The sequence below is a fragment of the Natrix helvetica genome (assembly GCF_964273705.1).
Source record: "Natrix helvetica genome assembly, chromosome: 1".
Lineage (NCBI taxonomy): Eukaryota > Metazoa > Chordata > Lepidosauria > Squamata > Natricidae > Natrix > Natrix helvetica.
Genome location: NC_138548.1, coordinates 106466816 through 106489594, shown reverse-complemented (window position 1 = coordinate 106489594; position 22779 = coordinate 106466816). Strand labels below are relative to the sequence as shown.

At 37.9% G+C, this 22779-nt stretch overlaps 1 protein-coding gene across 15 annotated transcripts in view; it reads left to right on the top strand.

The window, feature by feature from the left end:
- The window catches only part of SOX6 (SRY-box transcription factor 6), a 489348-nt gene that overhangs the window by 122559 nt on the left and 344010 nt on the right, over positions 1–22779 (top strand). Inside the window, exon 4 of one of the 15 annotated variants that reach the window (XM_081937698.1) lies at positions 22207–22310. The exons of the other annotated variants lie outside the window; for them this stretch is intronic. The gene's annotated coding sequence lies outside the window, so the exon portion shown is untranslated. The remainder of the gene's footprint in view (positions 1–22206; positions 22311–22779) is intronic. 15 annotated transcript variants of the gene reach the window in all.

Below are 22779 nucleotides of genomic sequence, written 5' to 3'. Positions count from 1 at the left end.
ATTTTGGCTGACCATGAGTGCTTGCTTCTTATCTTCCAACTCACCAATTGGGAAGTGGAAAGAGAGTAATTCAATCATTGACCTGGTACAGTGGTGGGTTTCCATTTTTTTGTACTACTGGTTTGCTCTTGCATGCACGATGCTTCTGTGCATGCTCAGAAGTGTCCAGGTGGGTGGGTGGTGCCTCCCACTGCCACCACTACTAGTTTGTCCAATCCAGACTGATCCGGGAGGAACCCATCTCTGATCTGGTAGATAACCTACATTATTGATAAAGATAAAGATTTTCCTCATTTCCCTCAACATAAAAAATAGCAGTATTAACAGCACTTAGACTTATATACCGCGTCACAGTGCTTTATAGCTCTCTCTAAGTGGTTTACAGCATATTGCCTCAACATACTGGGTCCTCATTTTACTGACCTTGCAGAGATGGAAGACTGAGTCAACCTTGAGCTGGAGAGGATCGAACTACTGGCAGTTGGCAGAGTAGCCTGCAATACTGCATTATAACCACTGAACCACTACGGCTCTTAAAATGAATCATATAATTAGCTTCTACCCAGGAATCATTTTATGTGCATGTCCATTCCAGTTGAAACTATTTGAATATGTTTGTTAATTCATTTATTTGATTTATTCCCTGTTTTTCTGCTATACTGAACACTTAAGATAGCTAACAGAATTCAAAAGTAAAAACAAAATTTTAAAGCATTAAAAATATAAAGCAAAATTAATGATATGTTAAAATTACTGTGCAATTTAAAGGCTGGTGAGGGAGATAAATATCTTTTGTAATTCCCTAAACGTCAAGGGAATAGAGACCAAATGATAAATGGATAATGGATAAACTTGGAGTAAAGCGATCCAATAAAAGGCTATTTCCAAGGATGTTATGTGTTTGTACATGCATCTGTGTATGTAAAAAAATCATGTAATTAAAACCCCTTACCTTTTTACATGCATCATATATACTGTATGACCCACATGAAAAGTGGATCATTGATCTTGTAGGTGCAGCTACGTTTACATTTTTGATTCTCCTAGTTGCAGATGCTCCTGGCCCTATATCATATATGAAAAGCCTCTGATAGAAGGAATATCTTCAAAAGGACTTCTCCTGCAGATCTTAATAACCAGACATATTTATAGCAGAAGGTGCAATACTTTTAGCAAAGAATCTCTCTGCTCTGATTGGTAGTCTAGTTGCTACTTTTTGAAGCAACTGCAATGGATAGATGTTCTACAAGAACAGCCCCGTATAGAATGCTTTGCAATAGTCAGACAGAATATAACTTCAGGTATGGATACTATTGCCAACCTTCTCAGAAAGGAATGTATCTGTTGCACTGGACATCATTAAATATAATTGTTAAAAAACTCTTTCTGTTATACGTGCCATAGCAATGGATCAGTGATCACAGCAGTGGTGGGTTACGCCCATTATGGGCGTACCAGTGCCTGCTGGGAGCACAAGGTACCGTTCCAGTATGGTGCTTCAGAGGGCCCACCATCCGCCCACTCTCCTTACCTGTATTTGACCCAATTGGGCCATTTGCACATGCTTACAGAGCGTATGGCGCCTGTGCGATGTTCTGCTGAGCAGCTGGAGTGTCACGGGCGGTGGGTACCCATGCACGTGCTGCGCGCATGCATGTGGTGGACACCCAGCCCCGTTGCAGTGTACCAGTTGCAACAGGATTCAGAACCCACCACTGGATCCCAGTTTGTAAACCTTTCAATGCAGGCTAGTTCTCTGTCCCTGAATTCAGTTCCATATTAAACAACAGCACTCCATGTAAATATGAAGCAACTGGAAGACTAGTTCCTGCACTTGTTCCAAAAGGATGCCATGTTTAATGGTATCATAAATTGCCAAGACTTTCACTAAGAATAATAGATCCATTATCCTATTTCTAGCCTAGGTCATTCACCAAGGTGATCAAAGTAATTTCACCTTAATATCCTGATCTGAAGTCTTTCTGAGATGATTCCAGAAATCATTATCATTCAGGTAGGCGTAGAACTATGAAGTCACCATCATTAATTCTATTTCTCTAGAAATTGCATCCCTGGTATTGTCCTCCAATATCCCACCTTGCTTAGGTGGGAATAAGTTATTTCTCTATAAGGGGGCATTGATTGTTTTCTTCAGCCATGGGATCCAATCTTGTCCTGACTAATTTAATTAGCTAGGGAGGACAAGATTTAAGTGGTAGTTCTCATCTCTTCATATACTGTAGCTAGTCAACACCCTTGAGAGTTACAATTTGAGAAGAATAGCAAGACACACAATTACCAAGCAAACATCTATGTGACTTATCATGTTCTGGAATCCAAATCAAGATGGCTGTAATTGACTTTACAAATTGTTCACATCATATTTCCAGCTCTTCTGACTTCCTTGTAACATCTTGGTGGAAGAGATGTCACACAGTAAAGAAGAGCAAAGCCAGCTGTAAAGTACAGCTGTGATTGTCAAGGAGACAAAGAAATAAGCATTCTTGGCTGTCTCACTGCTGATTCGACCCAAGAAGGAACAAAGTGGTTTGGAGCAATATTTTTTACAAATCAGCTATGGCACTGAAAGAGTTCTAGCAAATGGCATGGTGATTTGCCAAGTGCATTCATGAGATCATCTTGATCCATCAGGTATCTGGGTTGGAGCATGATAATTGGCTGTCCATCCGTGCAGAGATCTATGCTGTGCAGAAAATGTTCAATTCATGACAATGGATCACATAAAGGCTCTCCCTTCAATTTACACCTGAAAGGAAAACCAAATCCAAATTTGGTTTTGTTACATATATCAAGTCAGATATCGGCTGAATGAAGTGGTATGAAATCCTGAGCCATCCCAGAGTGGGCATTGATATCTCCAGCAAAAGAGATTTAGGGCTATTGAACATGTATAACATCAAGTAGATCAGGAAGAGAGAGTGAAAGTGAATGATACATGAATAGTATGTCTATATTGTTCTGGCCACCCAAAAACAACCACAGGCACTCAATGTTGGCAAACTGCCAAGTGTAACATCTGTCAGCAAGATGGAATTATTATATATCCATCTGCTGGCCTCCAATCCTAACTTGCGAGCACAAAGTATCCTGGCAGATAAAGCAGGTAAAGATGAATTCCACCCCCCTTCTGCCAGTTTTCTGTGGTATGCACAGGCCACGTTAGTGATTCCATCAAAGACGAAATATGTGCTGGTAAATGGATGTTTTACCAGCAGCTAATAAAATTAAATTAAGTTAATCTGATGTTAAAGAATAACACTGGCAGATTGGAGGTGCCACCATTGTTGTCATCTTGACTTCCTGGATTAGGCTGGTACCTGAACGGAAAAAAAAAGGAAGACATTAGTCATCAGGTTGCTGTCATTTTTCTATAATACAGTTGCAGGCTTTTCCTACCCTATCTTCCTCTTTCAATTGCTATTTCAAAACTTGTTTACAGGCCATTTTCCATGTCCCATTCTTTATTTTCCTGATGTATGTCTTAATATAGGCTATAATAAGATAGAGGTCCAGATTTATTCTGTTTCTCTTGGTCTACTACAGCAGTTTACTACAAAAACAATTATAAAATTAAAATAAATAAATAAATAAAGGATGTTCCTCAACCTGAAAGCATTCTGAAGAACCCAACAAAGAATATCCTAACTTGCCCAAGGCAGCTCTATTTCAAACTCCAGTTTTAGGGATGCAGTTCTGGGCACGCAGCCTGAAACGTGAAACATGCAATCAATGATCTGATATTACAAGGAAGCTACCAGTCGTATGGCACAGTAGTACCCTTTTCCCTCTCCACAAAATACTTGGGCCAAGTGGAGATTTTTTTCTCAGCCTTTCTGGATGGAAAATTATGCTTTTTTTCATTTTAAACTGCATTGAAATGTAAAGAAACCATAGAACAAGCAATACAGAAAGAACAGAGGAAGCACAAGCAATCTTTTATATGCAAGTGTGTGTGTGTGGGGGGGGGGAGTGATTGAAACAAACCTAGTATATGAATGCCCACATAATCTTTGTGTTGGTTTTCATTTTTATTTAATAAGTGTGTGTGGTTTGTATGTCTCTCTTCTGTGTGTACTTTCAAGTCAGTGTTGGCTGCTGGCAACTGCCTGGAGTAGTCCCTGCAATTTTCTAGGCAACATTTTCAGAAGGGTTTGCCATTGCCTACTTCCTAGGGCTGAGAGGAGAGGGGCTGCCCCAAAGTCACCAAACTGACTTTGTGTCTAAGGCAGAACTAGAACTTGTGATCTCCCAATTTCTAGCCCAGTGCCTTAAGCAATAGACAAAACTGTTATCGAGAATTACATAATAGCTTTTTAATAACTATACTATCTGGGCGAACTCTAGCAAACGATGCATTTTCCTTTACAAATTTAGATGCAGTTCATACCATAGAAAAACTTACAGAGACTTTTCTGGGGGTGTAAAAATGGTCAGCATGGTTGAGTGGCTTTTAAAACCATTTTTACTGTTCCTTTCTCACATTGTCACTAAAATATTCTCTTTGTTATCTGAATGGGACATCTGCCGACTGGCTGAGCTTTCTTTACCTGATTGTGTGAAAAGTCTTGGTTAAATCTGTTAGGCCTTGGAGGCCCAGTAACCTGCTAAGTGCTATACGTAGAGCCTGAAAGACACAATGCCCTTGGACTAACATCACATTTTTGCTTAGTTATTTATTTATTACACAAACCACCCTGCTGTGAGATATTACAATAAAACATAAATAATGAGCTAAAGATTCTGTTTAAAAATAAAATTGGAGTGAGTGTTTAATTACATGCAGCAAATTCTACTTGATCTATACGGTATGCGGCTGGTGAAGAAGCGATATTTGAAGAAGGTTATGGGTGGGAAGAAGAAAGGTGTTGACGGGTTCATTATAAACTTACTTTGCCCTAACATTTTGTAAAAATAGAAAGTATTTCAAAGCAATCTTGGGCAAAGTATTCAAAGAAGTATTCAAATTAGATAATTCTAGGGCCCTCTTCTTCAACTTGGCACCCTGCAGAAATGTTTGGATTACAACTCCTAGAATTTTCAATTTACATGCTTTAGAAATTATACTTGAACATCCACACTCACAGCTTTTTGTAATAGGAGTTCCAAGCTTTCCTGTAGCTACTTTTGGTGATAAAACACCTAGTATTGCTAAGCAGTAATTATTTGGAGATGCTTAATTATATCCAATGAAGACAGTTTCCTTGAAATGTTCTTAAAATGAACTTTCCCAAATTGGACAGAGTGGTTGAGGTCAGTGGTAGAATTCAATTTTTTTACTATTGGTTCTATGGGCATGGCTTGGTGAGCATAACATGGCTTGGTGGGCATAGCAGGGGAAGGATACTGCAAAATCCCCATTCCCTCCCCATACCACTAACCTGATTTCTAGCTCCGTTCTCCTGGCAACAAAAGAAGACTCAGCCGAACAACTGGGACTCGGGAGGCAACGAATAGATGGGGACGGGGCCAGCCAGAGGTGGTATTTGCCAGTTCTCTGAACTACTCAAAATTTCTGCTACCGGTTTGCTAGAACCAGTCAGAACTGGCTGAATACCACCTCTGGTTGAGGTGGAGTCTGACACAATACAATAAAATGGAACAAGCTTTTTCTGGAACTATAATGTTGATGTACCCTAAAACTATATTTATCTTGTTTGACATCCACAGTGTTCTTATTGCTTATATTTAGTTTGCAATACAACAACAAACTATTGTTCCAGTACTTATTGCCAGATATAGTTCTTTCTATATTTGTGCATTTAATTTTTTTTGTTTCTTTGCACTTTTCTCAATTAAACCTAATTAAATCTGCTATTCTCAGCCCATTTTACTATTAAGATCAGTCAGAATTTTATATCTTCTAGAGCAGGGCTGTTAAATTCCTGGCCTAGGGGCCGGATGTGTCACACACTGGCCACGCTCATGCTGAGTTTAGCGAAGGGGAAAAAAGTCTCGATACATCACGTGATGCTACCGTGACAATGTGAGTTTGACACCCCTGTTCTAGAGTATTAGCTGTTTTATATAATTTTGGGCTGTCTGCAAATTTGATAAATATTCATCCTTTAGTACAGGTCATTAATAAAAATAGTGAATCATGTTTTAAGAATATTGAGTAACCCAAATCTACAAATGCAATCAATATTGAATCAAAATATTGAATCAATCAGTGTAAAGATCTCCTTTTCAGTGGTGATAAATACACCAAAGATGAAGTGGATATAAATAGGCTCAGGCACCAAGTACAGATATCATAATACATGATATTTCTCAGTTGTGGAGCTATTTTTAAAGTGGTGCAAATAGTGGAAATGTCCCCAGATATGTATCATGTGATTCCCTGCCTGGGTGGTTGATGGTTTGCAAGGTTTCCATAATTAATGCCAATATAATATAATATGTTTCTTGATAATATTTTATTGACTAATATTTTTGTCCTGACCCTTTTAAATATAAATAAATAAGTAAATAAATAAATATTGGGGAGCAATGAGGAATTAACAGATAGGAAAAAAGGGTCAATGCCACAATATTCTGTGGTATTCCATATGTGTGGTGGAATGTAGTCTGGATTCCTAGGAGGGAGGGGCAGCATTGCAGAGGGCCAATAGGCTGAAGTTTAGATAGTTTAGTTGGAAGAAAGTGAATCGAGATAGATTATCTCTGGAATGATACAATTACTTTGGCAAGACGTTTGCATAGAGATGAGAAACAATAAAGGAATTTGTGTGTCTTTCTTGGTTTCTGGAACTTACAATGTGACCCTATTGCAAAGCAAGTGTTCTTATGATTTCATTAAATTTGGGGAAAGCCTGCATGGAATCCAGTGAAAGGCTTTATTCAAACTTTGTTGATTAATGATCGGAGGAAGAGGGGCTTGCAATTTTAGAGGGAATTGAATTTATCCTCATTGTATTTGTGTGTTGTGCGAGTGCCTGTTGGCTCACATACTACCATTACCATAGTCTGAAAAAAGAATGTTTTCTGCCATTCAGTTTTGAATTAGAGATGTATGAGTTCACGATAATATCAGGTATTAATGGAATACTATCACTTATCATACTACTCCGAATGCTGGTTGATTTGACTTTGGAGAAAATTGGGGTTCATGAATCATTAGAAATTATTTTGTGACTCTAGCCTTACCCTACCCCTAACCCTAGATTTAATGCATTAGTGTTTGCATGCATTTAATTAGCCTTGAAATATAAATTAATCCTTTACAAAAATCAATACTTTGAGGCAAAGTAGTAAATCATTGCATGGTCTGCAATAAAATACTTATAACTTTGCTACACATTTTCCCACTAACAGGACTGTGTTAAAGATCTTTCCCATCCATGTTAAGTCAGTTTGATACATATAATTATTTTATGCTCTGCTCACCCCCTCCCCCAGCCGTGGAATTGTATTTGAATGTTTGTGTGTCTCTTTTCTGAACTTCTCACATAGTATAGGTGGCTCTTTCTTGCCTTTTATATAAGGAAGATGACACAAACGCTCAAAAGGGAAGGGAATGCAAGTGTTTTCCCTCCACAATGCCCCCTTTTTCTAAGTTAGTAAAAGGATCTCCTGTTTTGCTTCCAGGGGAGCTGCATGTTCTAATTCACAGCTGTGGGGGTAAGGATCTGCCGAGATGGCCACCAGTGAATGGTGGAGGAGAGTTAAATTCCTTTTTTAAAGAAAAAATAAAATAAAATGTCAAGACTAAAGGCAAGTGCCTTATTTCTCAGCCCTACGTTCCCCCCCCCCTCTGTCAAAATGCTTGTCTAAAATGTCTACAGATGGGAGAATGGCAAAAGAGAAACATTCACATTTTAAAGATCAGAAAAGCATGTTTGATTTTGAGATAACCTCTTGGAAATACGCACCTTATATCTTTGCAGTCCAACATCTCTGTCAGTGACTTATTTATTTTGTCACAATTCTTTTCAAAGAAGTAATGGTGCTAAGCCTTTAATTTAATTGTCATAAAATGTTGCCCTAAAGAAGAATGAAAATGGATTCTTTTTACTATTTCATACAGATAAGCTTATAACTGTTTAATAGTGTTTTAACTATAGTTTGTATAGGCCACATACATTTAAACCCCACGTAATTTTTTTCTACTGCAGGGCAAACAGCTATGAGACATAACATGCCATGCAAGAGCATTTGCCATAAATGTGATAATGATCCTTTATGAGTTTCCTATTTTATACAGTGTCTAAAGGGAGAAGATGCAGGGGAGAACAACGAAGGTGGAATGAGTGGCTACTATGGTTTTGTTACTAGCTGGCTTGTACAAACTGAAGGCTTTTCAGATTTCCAGGAATTTTTATAGGTTGTTAAATCATATTAAATCATATAAATCATATTCTGTGTAGAAGGGGAAACAAACCAAACATATGATGTAGAATTCTTTTTAACCACTTCTGCTGCTGTTGTTTATTTATAAATAAATTAGGAATCAAGTTGACAGTATTTTAATGTATGGATGCATTTAACAGATATGAGACTTTGCTTTTGACTAACAGCTGCCCAAATAACTGCCAAATAGAAGAAAGGGAAAGAGAGAGAGAACCGAATCTGTGGTACATAGCCAACTTAAAAAAACCAAGAACAAAACATTTTCTGGCTATGATTTCAAGTAGAACTGAAGCTGCTGTTCAGGAAAATATTGCTGTTTATAGAAACTCCCCTGTCCCAATAAATGTCTTTATATATGATAAAAGGATTGTTTTTGATACTCTATTTATTTTAATGCACTAGGTTCATTTGCATGAGACCAGTTATTCCAGACCATTCATTCTGTAATAACTGGATATAACAGTTTATTGTATTCTTTGGAAGCTAGAATTCGTAAACCAAGGGGAAAAAACTTGATTTGTAACCTTGGTTTGTCAAAAGTATAGGATGTAATGATAATATGCTAGCTAAATTATTGCTGGTTCATTTACTGCCCACAGAAGCCAATTTGAAGTAGGAGCTGTGTGCATTAGCACACACTTCATTCACCAGAAGCCAGATTTTTCTGGGAGGGCTCCACGCTCTGGTTTGGCCCTTGCATGGCAAAATTATGACACCCCCATTGTAAGAGATTGTCCAAAGGCTCAGTTTCCAGTTAGTTGAAGGGCTGTGTGTGCTTGCTAGAGAAACATGGGTAGGTGGCTGATTTAGAATGAAAAAAGCATTTGTTCAAGCTGCAGTGAAAAATGTTTCACTGAGTGAGGGTTGACAATGAGCCTTGCTATGTCAATAAGGGCCAGCCTGAAGTAAGCATTGTGTTCAACTTGCCTTGTTATATTGAAGATGCTCGAATGTTCATTTGCATCTAATGATGCATTGCTACAATTAAATCTGATCAGCATGACAAAGTACATCCATTAATTTATACTTAATTTGACAAAAGATGCAGGCTGTTTAGGTGGCTGTCATTTGAAGCTTATGTATTATGACCACCTTTGACATGCTCAGGGCTTTTGTGCGTCTCCTGTAGTGTTGTTTCAAATACCTGCCTAGTTGAGTGTTCCCAGTGATTTGCCTGAAAATAAAATGTATATAGCCTTGAATACCATTGTGGAAGAAACATGGAATAATCTGTAATAAATAAATACTAAAGAGGAAAATAAGTTATTTTGGTTTTTTATAGCAGAAAGAAAGTCTGCAGTAAAATCATTATTGGATTCAGAAAATATCAGCTATCGTACTAGTTTATATTGGTCAGGAAGCTTCCCCCACCTTCTTTTTTGTTAGCTTCCCTTTTGCTACCTAAAAGGAGTTATTGAGGTATCAAGAGTGCCATTGTTGCACACTTGACTGGAATGCTTGCTTAATCAAGAAACCACTTCCAAAACTTTATTTTTTTTTGTAGTATGTGAAAAAAATGTGAAAACAAACAGTTTCCATCTGTCTGAAAAACTTTATAGAAGTATAAATGTGAGTATTATTAATTTGATTGTTGTGTAGAGTTACCTTCTCATATATAGTATGGACATCAGTGGTGGGTTGCCAATATTTTTACTACTGGTTTGGGAGCGCTCCTTTGCGCGCTTGTGCGAAGCTTCTGCGCATGTCTGGGTGGGTGGGTGGAGCCTCCCGCCGCCACTACTACCAGTTCGCCCAATCCAGACTGAACCGGCAGCAACCCACCTCTGATGGACATTGTTCTAAGACTGAAGAAGAAAGTGCTGTGTAAATATCTACAATTTGTATGCAGGCCAATTGGCTTAGCATTAATAGAACTGATATAATATCTGTCTGCAGTTTCTTAAACCAGGTGAGTCTTTTCCTGGAACATTCAATTTGAGTCTAGGGAAAGGCAGATGATACTTGGATATCAATGTATTTTTAAAAACCTTTTTGCCTTTGAATCCAAAGCCAGCCCCAGTCATTAATGGCACTTGGAAGAGGGTATTGATTACACCATTCTTAAAAAGAACACACATCCTGAATTCCACATACTTTGTGGCCAGTCCTTGGTATTTCATTTATTGGCCAAGACAAATAAGCATGTATAGTATCTTGGCTGAATGTGGTTTAAGATAAGGAGGCTTATCTAGATCCATCTCAAGTTTGTTGCAAACGTCGTTATGGGAAATAAATTGTGTGGATGATTGATTTCTGCCAGGAACTGGACATATTGCTTATTCCTATTAGGTTTGCTGCATTTTCTGTACATTGACAATGATATCAGACTGGATCACTTGTTTAAAATGGATTTGGAGGCATTTTCAGTTCTTGAAAGAATATTTCAGAATGTTGTTATTTAGAATAGCCATTTAAACTCAGGTTTCCATCTTATTCTCCTTGTCTGTCTGTCCGTTCATCCATCCATCCATCCATCCATCCATCCATCCATCCATCCATCCATCCATCCATCCATCCATACCATCATTAGTTTTTAAAGTTGAGAGATATAATATTGATTATCACAACACTATTATTTTATATAAAAATAAGGACGTAAATTCTAAATCCCAGCCCATCTGATAAAGAGGATGGAGTACTGTATATTGAGGGGAGTAATAAAAAAAGCAATTCAGAGAAAGATAGTCCTAATCAGTTAATAAAAACAGATAATAAAAAAAGATTTAGTCCTGTGCTGAATGGGACTATTAAAACCTCAGGCCCACAGTTTCTGGATTTTAGTGTAATTCTGGATTCAGCCTTGAATCTGGAAAGTCTAGTTTTGATAATGGCCAGAAGTATGTATGTTGAGCCAGTATTTATTGTTTCTGGAAATGTAAAATTTCGTATAGTGTGAAACATGGCTTATTTACATTCAATTTAGATGTGTATAAAGTGCTTCAGTAAAAAAGATCAATCAGTATAGGACAGTGATGGCGAACTTTTTTTGGCTCGCGTGCCACAAGTGGGGGGAGCGCAGGGGGGGTCAAGTGCGGGCGTGCCGCACCCATAATGCAACGTGCGACCACCCCAGTGTGCATGCGCGCAAAATGCGTGACCACCCCCATTTTTACATGTTTTTTCCCCTCCCCAGGCTCCAGGGGCTTTATAGGAGCCTGGGGAGGGCGAAAAGAGCCTCCCCCGACCCCCCGGAGGCCCTCCGGAGGCTTCAGGGACTGTCCAGAGGCTTCCCTGAAGCCTTCGGAGTGCTTAAAACCACCCTCTGAGCAAACCAGAAGTGACTTCCGGGTTGCTCGGAGGGTCGTTTTAAGCGCTCTGAAGGCATCAGGGAAGCCTCGGGCGGTCCCTGAAGCCTTCAGAATGCTTAAAACCACCCTCCGAGCAAACCGGAACTTCCGGGTTGCTCGGAGGGTCGTTTTAAGCACTCCAAAGGCATCAGGGAAGCCTCGAACGGTCCCTGAAGCCTTTGGAACACTTAAAACGACCCTCCGAGCAACCCGGAAGTCACTACCAGGGACCATCCCTGAAGCCTCCGGGGGGGGGAGGCTCTTTTCGCCCTCCCCAGGCTCCTATAAAGCCTCTGGAGCCTGGGGAAGGCGAAAAATAGCTTTTAAAAAGGTGAACTCAGCTGACTGGGCAGCGCCTCGCGTGCCCTGACATATGGCTCCGCGTGCCACTTGTGGCACGTGTGCCATAGGTTCGCCATCACGGGTATAGGATGTTGCAGCCAGACTACATGCTTTGACATTCTTGAACCAGAATTATTTCATGTGAACCTGTTCAGCTTTAGTCACCTCCCTGTGTGTATGTGTGTGTATGTGTGTATGTATATGTATATGTATATGTATATGTATATGTATATGCATATGCATATGCATATGCATATAAATACATATATATTTAGAAGATTTAGAAAGTGAGGCTTCCCACTCACTTTCAGTGATTCTGGGTGTCTTACAAAAGCACCCAATATGAAAAAAAGCAATAACCTCCCATCTCCCAATAGTATCTCCTGCTACTCTTAGAGAGGCACTTGAGAGAAAGACAAGAGTTCTGGAATTCCATGATATTGTCATTCCTATTATTGTGTTAGGAAGCAGACTCATCTTCTTTAAAGGTAAAGGTAAAGGTTCCCCTGACACATATTTGCTAGTCGTTCCCAAACTCTAGGGCGTGGTGCTCATCTCTGTTTCAAAGCTGGAGGCTCATGGAATTTGTTACCTTCCCACCAAAAGTGGTTCCTATTTTTTTTACTTGCATTTTTACATGGTTTTGAACTGCTAGGTTGGCAGAAGCTGGGACATGTAACGGGAGCTGACTCCATTACGTGATGCTAGGGATTCGAACTGCTGCACTGCTGACCTTTCTGATTGACAAGCTCAGCTCAGTGTCTTAGCCACCGTGCCACCGCACCACTGTGTCCCTTTAGAAAAGTTCTAAGTCAAAATATCTGTTAATGTGCTTTGTATTCAGGACCTTTTATGTGTATTTCATTGGATACACTTTCATGTGTTAAATATATTTTAAAAAAATTGTTAGCAATCTGACATTTTTCACAGAAAAGCAAGGTATAACTTTAATAAAGAGCCGTGGTGGCTCGGTGGTTAGAGTGCAGTACTGCAGACTACTTCTGCTGACTGCTGGCTGCCTGAAACTTGGTAGTTCAAATTGGTAGTTCAAATCTTCCCAGGCTGACTCAGTCTCCCATCCTTCCGAGGTGGGTAAAATGAGGACCCAAATGGTTGGGGGCAATATGCTGACTCTGTAAACTGCTTAAAAGGGCTGTAAAGCACTATAAGGCAGCATATAAGTCTAAGTGAAATTACTATTAATACAATTGAAAATATTTATGACAAAATATTCAATTCCACTGAATTAGTTGTAATTAAAATATTTTATATTTTGATGATACATTTGCATCTTATTGCTAGTTAGCAACTTGGATCAGCATGTGTATCAGCATAGGATACACTTTTAAAGCAAATTACCCAAATTCCTTTTATGTAGGGATTCTCCATCAATGCTCTTTCCTCTCTAAACACAAAAGTTTATGTACACTTTTTAGTGATACAATAGCTAATCCTGAAAAATACAATTCATGTCTAATTTGCCTTGTCTAGTGTGAATAACAGAAATTTCTCACCCAGGGTCAATTGCCGAGAGGAAAGATAAGGGGAAAATATTGGCCCCAACCTTGCTGGCCTGGTTTTAATACTAGGAAGCTGTGATGGTGAGTTGTGTTTTAATTGTATATGTTGGCCAAGTGAGATCGGTGGCTAGCTAAACAAACAAATAAATAAATAAATAAAGACGGACATAAATTTTGGGGAGGAGGGGTTATGCCAGGAGAGACTATCCCATGGAAAGGGTGTTCCAATGTCCAAGTTTCTAGCATGGAAATGCTTCAAACTTCCCTGCTGCTTCCCTGCTGCTTCCCTGCTGCTAAATTCTTTTTCATAGGTGCTGATGAAAATATTCTGCAATGCTCATTTAATTCTGTAGAGCAGATTGGGGTAAATTATAATCAGGGCTTGTTTTTTCCACCTTCAGTGGCAAGACATGAACTCCAGGGGGCTGGAATTCAAAATGCAGGTTTAGTGCAGGTACCGAATCAGGCAGAAGCAAAGCTCTCTGTTTCAGAGTATTGAATAGATTTCACAATAACCCTTTTAGTTTGCATACCCCCTCCCCCATTTATTGCTTTACCCAGGCAGTTCATGGCAGTGGGCTAGTTATATATTTTCCAAGCATATATGTCAGGGGTGGGCTCTGGCTGCTGCCACTGCCGATTTGGTCAGGGCCGCGTTGCACGCTATGCTTGATTTGAGCTATGCACACATGTGCAGTACTGAAAAAAAAAACGCAAGATAGCGGCACTTATGGTGCCACCGATAGAAACGGTTCGCGGGCATGGCAGGCCGAGTGACTACCTCCTCGGCCAAACCTACCCACTACCTATCCAGTACCTACCCACCACTGATATATGTGATTGCTTATCTGCATTACGCTTTATTTGGTGCCCATGCAATAGAAATTTCGATCACTCTAGGTTTACGCGGTAGTTCTCCTCAATTATAATAATATCCTCATAAAGAAGATACCCAAAGAGTTCCTCTTTGCCCTGTCTGTATGACAACAACATACCCGAAGCATGCAAATAATTTGTAGCACATTGTACCAATTAGCTCTCAAGTTTATGGGTATAGTTTGATTCTAAACATATGACACAGTCACTCCCCTTTCAGAAACCTTCGTTTTTCAAAGTTAAGCGCTATGAGTTCTTCTGCTTTTTAAACTGTCCTAGTTCTGATGTATTTTGGCCTGTGGTGCAGCTGATTTTAGTTGTCAGTTTAAAAAGCATACTGCAGTCTTTCCTCAGGCCTTCCACCTTGTCTGGCTGAATTATGTCTCTCAAGAGGAGTCTTTGAAAAGCTGCCTGCTACCCTCTCAGGTGTCTTTTGTCATAATTTTTATTATTATGGTCCATTGTCCATGTTTGACTAGTTATTTGTAGACAACAAAACCAAATGCCTTCCTATGTTCTATAGGCTGTTATTTGAAGGGTTAGTAAGGCTTTGAGGTTTTCAACAAGATTTTGCATGAACCACTGTGTACCATTTCAGTTTATTTTCTTTAGGAAAAGCTATGCATTTTTACTTTAGAGTGGTTTAGAAGACCAAATTAGAACAATAAATTAAACAAGAATGGTTTAAAGAGAATGGGGGAGCAGAGGGAGAAATGAAGTACTAAGGGAGAGTAATTAGGGATTTAGCATCCTCTAAAACGATACAGTCTTTGTTTGGCACTGGAGATTAGTAGAAGAGTTTAATGAATTACAAAGTAGTTTCAAAATCTAGTCAGAAAAAAAAATACAGTTGCAGATAATTTTCTAAGATTATAAAATCTTAACCTTTAAAACTATAAATGGCTTCATGCTAGAGCATATTGGGACTGTTTATTCCTTTGTCATATACTAAACACTCCTTTTGAGAACCTTTTTGGAGGTTTTCTGTTATTTATATGAAAGGTGACCTGTAACAGGAGCATTTTAAGACAGTATCCACATTGAATGCATCAGTTTTAGTGCCTTTTAGGTGCCAGATAGATTTTATTTGCCTACTTTAGATCTTTAAATCTTTTTATAGTGGAGGAACCTGGAGCAAAATATCTAAGACAACTTTAATTAAAGGTCTTTATTTTGTTAATTATGGAGGTTGAAATACATAGCTATGTAGCCATCCACAGTTACCCTGTGATAAATGGGCAGGCAATAAATTTGATAAATAAACAAACACCAAATAATGACTTCCCAAATTCATGCCTCTTTTTGATTCACTGTTAGCATCACTGCAATTTCACTAAGGCAATGTAAAGACTTTTTTGATTACTGTTGTATTGACAACTGTGGTTGATAGCTTTTGGAGAGTCTATTTAATAACTTTCAAAAAATGCTTCTGAGCTAGGTTATTTACATGCATTATAACCCCAACAATAGTCTTTCAAAAGAGACAACATACTATTTATGAAAGTTTATGGATGAATAGATCATAGTCCAAGATTAAAAAGAAGAGAAAGACAAAATGTTTTAGTGCCAGAATTGGAAGGCTAAGATTTATTACCATTTAAATACTGAAAACCTACTACTTGACATATACTACCTGACATCACTGGTTCATCCTTCATAAAAAAAAGTCATGACTTGCTACTCAGAGGAGAACTGAGACTAATTAATAAATTGTAGTATGAAAAGAAGATTTTTAAACAAGAGCTGAGTTTTGAAACACGTGCCATTTGTTAATCAAGCCACAGTTATAATACAGAGTCATTCTTCTTCATAAGATTTAAAAAAATTTTTTTTTCATAAAAAAAATATTTAAACTTACCCATTAGATCAAGCCACAATCAAGCCACACTATGACTTTGTGATACAGGAACCCGTATATAGGTATCTGGGGTGAAGCAAGGGCAAATAATAAAAGATACGTTGTGGTGTCACAAATCCTATGAGTTATGTAAAGATGTTGTGTCATGTACTAAAGCATGAAAGTATGGGTTTGGCTGGTGACACCACAATGCATATTTCCTCTTTTTTCTTTTAGTATGTACTGTACTAAATGACTATGTCCCCATCAATAACCTGAAGTTGTTTTAAGATTGTGCTGAAGTCACTCTCCAATTTTTGCACCTCATAATTAATTAATTCAGCACTGCATTCATACGTCTATAGAGCAGGGGTCTCCAGACATGGCACCTTTAAGACATGCTGGCTGAGGAATTCTGGGAGTTGAAGTCCTCAAGTCTTAAACTTGCCAAGTTTGGAGACTCCCGCTACAGAGGACTGGGTATGTCTGTGGGGCAGATACAGTATATGTTTTTTTGTAATTTTAATTTTATTATGGAAAGTATGAAAAATAGCCATGCCATCATAGATATATTAGTTGCATGCATAGCCTACAGGAAGAAATGTGTGCAGCTCTAGACATACTAGTTTGCAATTATTTTTGCTATTGAATTGGTCTTAGGCAGCTAGTTGTAGGCACGATTGCAGCTTTGTATCTTATTTGTTCAATGTGATAGTGCAACATCATGGTAGACTGGAAAATAAATTCAATTTTTCTTGAGCTAATACCTAAATAAACCAATCAATCAAGTTACCACATAGCTAGTGATTTCAAACCCTCTTACTATTTCTTACTTGGAGTAGTAACATCAAGCTGCTCTGTGCAACAAAGTTTACTACTGTTTGTTTATGTGTATCACAACAGTTCAAGTTAAACATAACCCTTTCACAAAAAAAAGGTTATTGCAAAGGTACATAGCTTGGCTTTCTTTTTTCTATTTGTGGCATAGATACAAAGATGCTCCTATCTTGACTGGCTTAGCTGAGTTTCAGACAGAGACTGAGCATCCAAACTGGGACAGTGAACAGAATTTTGGTTGTAAAGTTAATCACCAAAGATTATTACTGTCAATTCCTTTCCTAAAGGGTAGCCTATATAAAAGACAGATGCTTTCTGTAGTTTAACAATCTGGTCTTTCCTTACGTGAAATCCATTTCAGTTCTTATTCTTTTTCCATAGCATTATGAGCCCTGAATTTGTGTAACTGTTTTGTTACTGTTTGTACTTTGCCACGCTACTAACTGCTGTTATGCCAGCCTGATCCTACCAGGCTGCTATGCTGAACTCTTAAATTACTGCTACTGTGCTATGTACACTAATGTAATATATGGATATTCGATAAAAACCGCAGGACACTAAGTACTATGCTTAGGCAGGAGCTCATTGTTCTAATGCTGAATGGATACAGATATTGGCTGGAAGGCTTTTTATCCAGTGAAGGTTAAGCAACACAGTTAATTTACTATCTAAACAATTCTAAGTTTAAAGCCAATGTTCATGTTGCATGTGGGAGACTGGCCCCATATTTTTCTACTTATTTGCTAAAACGACTGTGGTGTGTGTTTCAACATTTGACTTTTATTAAATCAAAATGTGCTTTTCAAATGCTAGCTTAGGCTCGTGGGTATTGAGTTACACACAGAAGGCATTCGTTCACATTACACAGTGTCCTTAACATATTCTCTCTTATGACCCATTCTTGTAATTCCTTTAGTGCTGACCTACTACTAAATTCATTGAAAGGTTTATGAGTAGATGCTTTGATGATTTGGACACTCTAGATTTTGTTTCTCATGAAACTCCAAAAGTGTGATATCTCAGCTTCTTTTTTACATCACAGCTACCAACTGAGTAAACATACAGTTTTGATTCAGAACAGATCAAAGATGGATGTTGATTTGTTTAATAGCTGTCCCAGTGAGAGATGATTTGCATGTCTGAATGAATAAGTCCAGCTAATGCTATAGCTGGAATTTGACTGAAGATCTACTGTAGTTTTGGTAGACAATCAGCTGCAGGTCACCATTGACTGAGCATCAACTAAACATATGTGAAAATGACTTAATACTTATAGTGCCGCCTAGGTCTGAAATCCATCATTTTGTAGTAACGTTCAAGCCTCTGTGATGTAGTGCCATTTGCATTTATATGTATCATCTTCCAAAATTAAATATGGCACTTTGAGTAGACATTTACTCATTCTGGTTTGTACGATATCATTAAAGCTACTTGCTATGCACAGTTGGTCCTATATATCTCTTATTTAAAAAAGCAAATTTCACCTCTGTTCAGTAACCATTAATCAGTTTTCTCCAGTCTATTAACTTTACTTCAGAAAGGTCTGTGTGATTCTCTATGTGTTGCTGAAACACAGTTCCTAGGATTCCTATCTGCTGATCTGTCAACATTTGGGCCATATATGTTAAAGATTATTGGTATAGATTAGATGGGTCTTTAACTTTACATGTATACAGGCAGTTTTTAAAATACAGAGATGTTATATCTATATTTTGCATTTTTAAAGACTGAAAAGGGAAATGAAGGCAAGTTCTATCTCAGTTCCATTCTGATAGTTTATGAAGCCCCTGAGTGAGGTCATTCAATATCATAAGAGCCATGGTGGTGAAGTGGTTAGAGTGCAGTACTGCAGGCTACTTCTGCTGATCACCGGCGACCAGCAGTTTGGTAGATCAAATTTGACTCAAAGTTGACTTAGCCTTCCATCCTTCTGAGGTGGGTAAATTGAGGACCCAGATTGCTGGGGGCAATATGCTGACTCTGTAAACCACTTAGACAGGGTTTTAAAGCATTGTAAAGCGGTATCTGAGTGCTATTGCTATCATGGGGTTCAGTATCATAAATAGCCAATTATTTCTCTCTACCAATTATCTCTCTCTACCAAGACAAGTGATGCTGTTCTGATCCTACATTAGTTCCTGGAGGCAATAAGATCTGGATGGGGAGAATCTGGCTATGATTAAACCCTAACAAGACAGAATGATCATGGATCTTTGGCTCCCTGGGATCAGGAGAATTGATATCTCTGACTTTGGATGGGGTAACATTCTCCTAATTGAACCAGAATTAGGATGCAATTTCAGGATTATCCTGGACTTGGGCCCCTCCTGGAAAGTGGCAGCTGTTTAGGTGGGACTTTGCCCAAATTCATCTTGTCCTCCACTTGTGCCCATTCCTGTACTGGGAGGCCTTGGTCATGTCACTCATATCAGTCACTTCCAATTGATTTACTACAATCACTCTACATGGGGCTGCCCTTGAAGACCATTTGGAAGCTGCAACTAGTGCAATGTAGTTGCTGGGTACCCTGTGGTTTTCCCATGTATACCACTGTTGTGTGAGATGCACTGACTTCCAGTTACTTTTTGAGTGCACTTCAAAGTCTGGTTATCATCATTAAAGCCTACATGGGCCAGGCTATTCTCAGGACTGTTTCTTCCTGAGGTTATGTCTCACTAGGTCAGAGAAAAAGGACATGCTCCAGGTCCCTTCCCTTAATTGCTGTCAACTGATGTGATCTTGGATGTGCACCTTCTCTGTTATCACCCCACTGGAATAGCCTCCCACTTGAGATTCAAGGAGGGATCTTTACTCTTTTAACTTTTCTGAAGGTCATGAAGACCCGGCTCTTCCCCAAAACCATTGGAAGAGGGCGGGGATTGAATCAGATGGGTAATAGTTTGGTCTTGTGTCTGTTGCTTTTATTCTTGTTTTATTGATTGTGGTGAGCTGCCAAGGATCAACAGAGTAGCTGGGTAGCCATATAAGTTCAATCAGTCAATCAGCAAGCATAAGAAGAAAAGCTAAACATTCAGCTTACAAGTTATTGGGGATGGCCAACATGTAATAAGACTTGTATACACATACTGTATATTTGTCCTTCAAAATAGTAATAGCAATAGCACGTAGACTTACATACTGCTTCACAATGCTTTAAGCCCTTTCTAAGTAGTTTATAGAGTCAGCATATTGCCCCCAACAATCTGGGTCCTCATTTTACTAGCCTTGGAAGGATGAAGGCTGAGTCAACCTTGAGCAGGTGAGGATCGAACTTCTGGCAGTCAGCAGAATTAGCCTGCAATACTGCATTCTAACCATTGTGCCACCATGGCTACCCCTTGGGACTAACAATAATTTGCATTGCAACTATGCCACTGGAACCAGATGAAATTATACTTTTCTGGTTATGGAGACAAAAACCTCAATTTTACTAGAAACCTTAAGTTCCTATCTGTCTTGATAGGATCGCATAGCAGAAGATTCACTCTTAGGCTACTGCATAGATACACTAATGCATACTTTTAAGTGATAGTGGCACTAATAGAAAAGGAGTATTAAAATCACCCTTCTTACTTTTTTTTCTCTTCAACCAAGCCTTTTGAATTTCTTAATTATTATTTTAGAGTCTGTGTAATTTTAAATATGGATTTTAATTAAAATATTTCCATTTTTGTTAGCTGCTTGGGATTCTGGGGAAGTGAGGTTAGGCTAATAAAATAAATACAACCCTTTAATTTATTTACACAGACATGAGCCCTATTCAATTCAGTGGATGTGAGTAGAAATTTAGAGAATTGTATTATTGATTCCTTGAATGTTTTTTTTTTGTCCTTTGCCTTATTGTTTAATGTTACTTCTGTCATTCAGAATTGGGTTTGTTTTCTGCTACAGTAAATTAAATCTCACAATAATAACCCCTGAATGGATATATGTATTTCTTTATGTGTAAAATGATGTAGGGGAGACCCCAGCTTGGATAATTCATTATGTGACTTGAAAAAGAGGTTTATTACTTTGTGCAGCAGTGCGGTCACCTGGCAGTGGTCATTAGTGTTTTAGTCGTTTTTCCTTCACAACAATGCACAACATGCTAATTAGAGAGTTCTGAAAGCTAAGCAACCTGTTTTAAAATCAGACATTTTAATTTGCAGCTTTAATGGCTATATTATAATAATGGGCTTTGAAAACCTAAAAAGGGCACTTCTCATGTTCCAGTAGCGAGGCCTGATATAACAGAGGATGACAAAATTAAAAACCTCATAATATGACCTTTGCTTAGGATAAAAGGCTGTTTCATAACAATTCCCTTTTGTTCTTTGTTTAAGCCATTACTCCAAAAGGAGACTCCGATTAATCTAAGTAAATGCATCATTACAGTTCTAATCCATGTCCTTCTGTCAGTGTCTGTTTTAATTAAATAAGAAACACTATCAGAAAGATATCATGCACAAAGCTGTGTTGGAGAAAGAGAAGTTCAGTTGATCGGGGTAAGATTAAAAAAGGCTTTGCTATTTTGTCTACTTGTATAGCCCCAGGAGCTACACTGTTGAAAATAAAGGGAGGAAAATGTGGAGAACAATTCAACATGGCCCTTCATGTTGTCATTATATTTTTGGTGAAATATTTCTTGTAGTGAAACTAATTATTTAAAGAAATTAACAAGAGAAACTCTGCAGCAACTTGGCTTTTATTCTTCCTATTTTTAGCTTTTCTAAATAATGTAAAATCTTTATGTTTTCTCCTGTAATGTCCGTTTTTAAAATCTGTTTTGTATAATAAAAACAACAGTTTTAAGTACTTAAGTATATTTCAGATTAATGTTGACTTTGAAATGTTTGTGGAAATCTTGAAATACGACTTTTTAAAAAATAAATGAAGTATAATATTAATAAATCTTGTATAAAATTAATACATTTAATCTAACTAACATTGCTCTTCCTCAGTGTAGAGTTCTAATATCCTTATTTGAGTTTGTTGCTACACTCAGAACAAAATACTTAATGAAAAGAGAACATATACAATGGTGAGCTTAATTAATTTAGCCTAATACAATGAAGCTATGAAACAAAACAAAAGTATTGTATAAAACAAGATATCTTGTTTACAGTCTAATACATTAATGTATTTTGTTTTTCAGATCACAAAAAGGTACTTGACTTTAAAGGAAATATGATTCTATGACCAAGAGCTTGTATACAATGAAAATAAGTATTTCTCCTAATAAAACACCAATCTTTCAAGGTATAAAAACAATGCTTTTCTAAAAAAGAGATAAAAGTATAGCAGTCAAAAGTAAACGTCTTATGAAAATATCAGATGTTTGTTTCAAGGTAGTTCCACAATGCAGCTGAAATCTGATTATTCCTATTTGTTTTGACTTTGGACTTCCAACCTTGCAAATATTTGTCTATATACTTGTGTATATATATTGTGTGCGTGTCTGTTTGTATATGTATATATATATCATTGATTTCTTATTATCTAAATTTGTATATGCATGGCCATAGGTTAATAAAATGATACTTATTACTATATTGTTAGTGTGTGTGTGTATGTATGTATGTATGTGTGTATATATATATATATATATATATATATATATATATATATATATATATATATATATATATATGTGTGTGTGTGTGTGTGTGTGTGTGTGTGTGTGTGTTTGTGTGTGTGTGTGTGTGTGTGTGTATGTATGTATATGTAT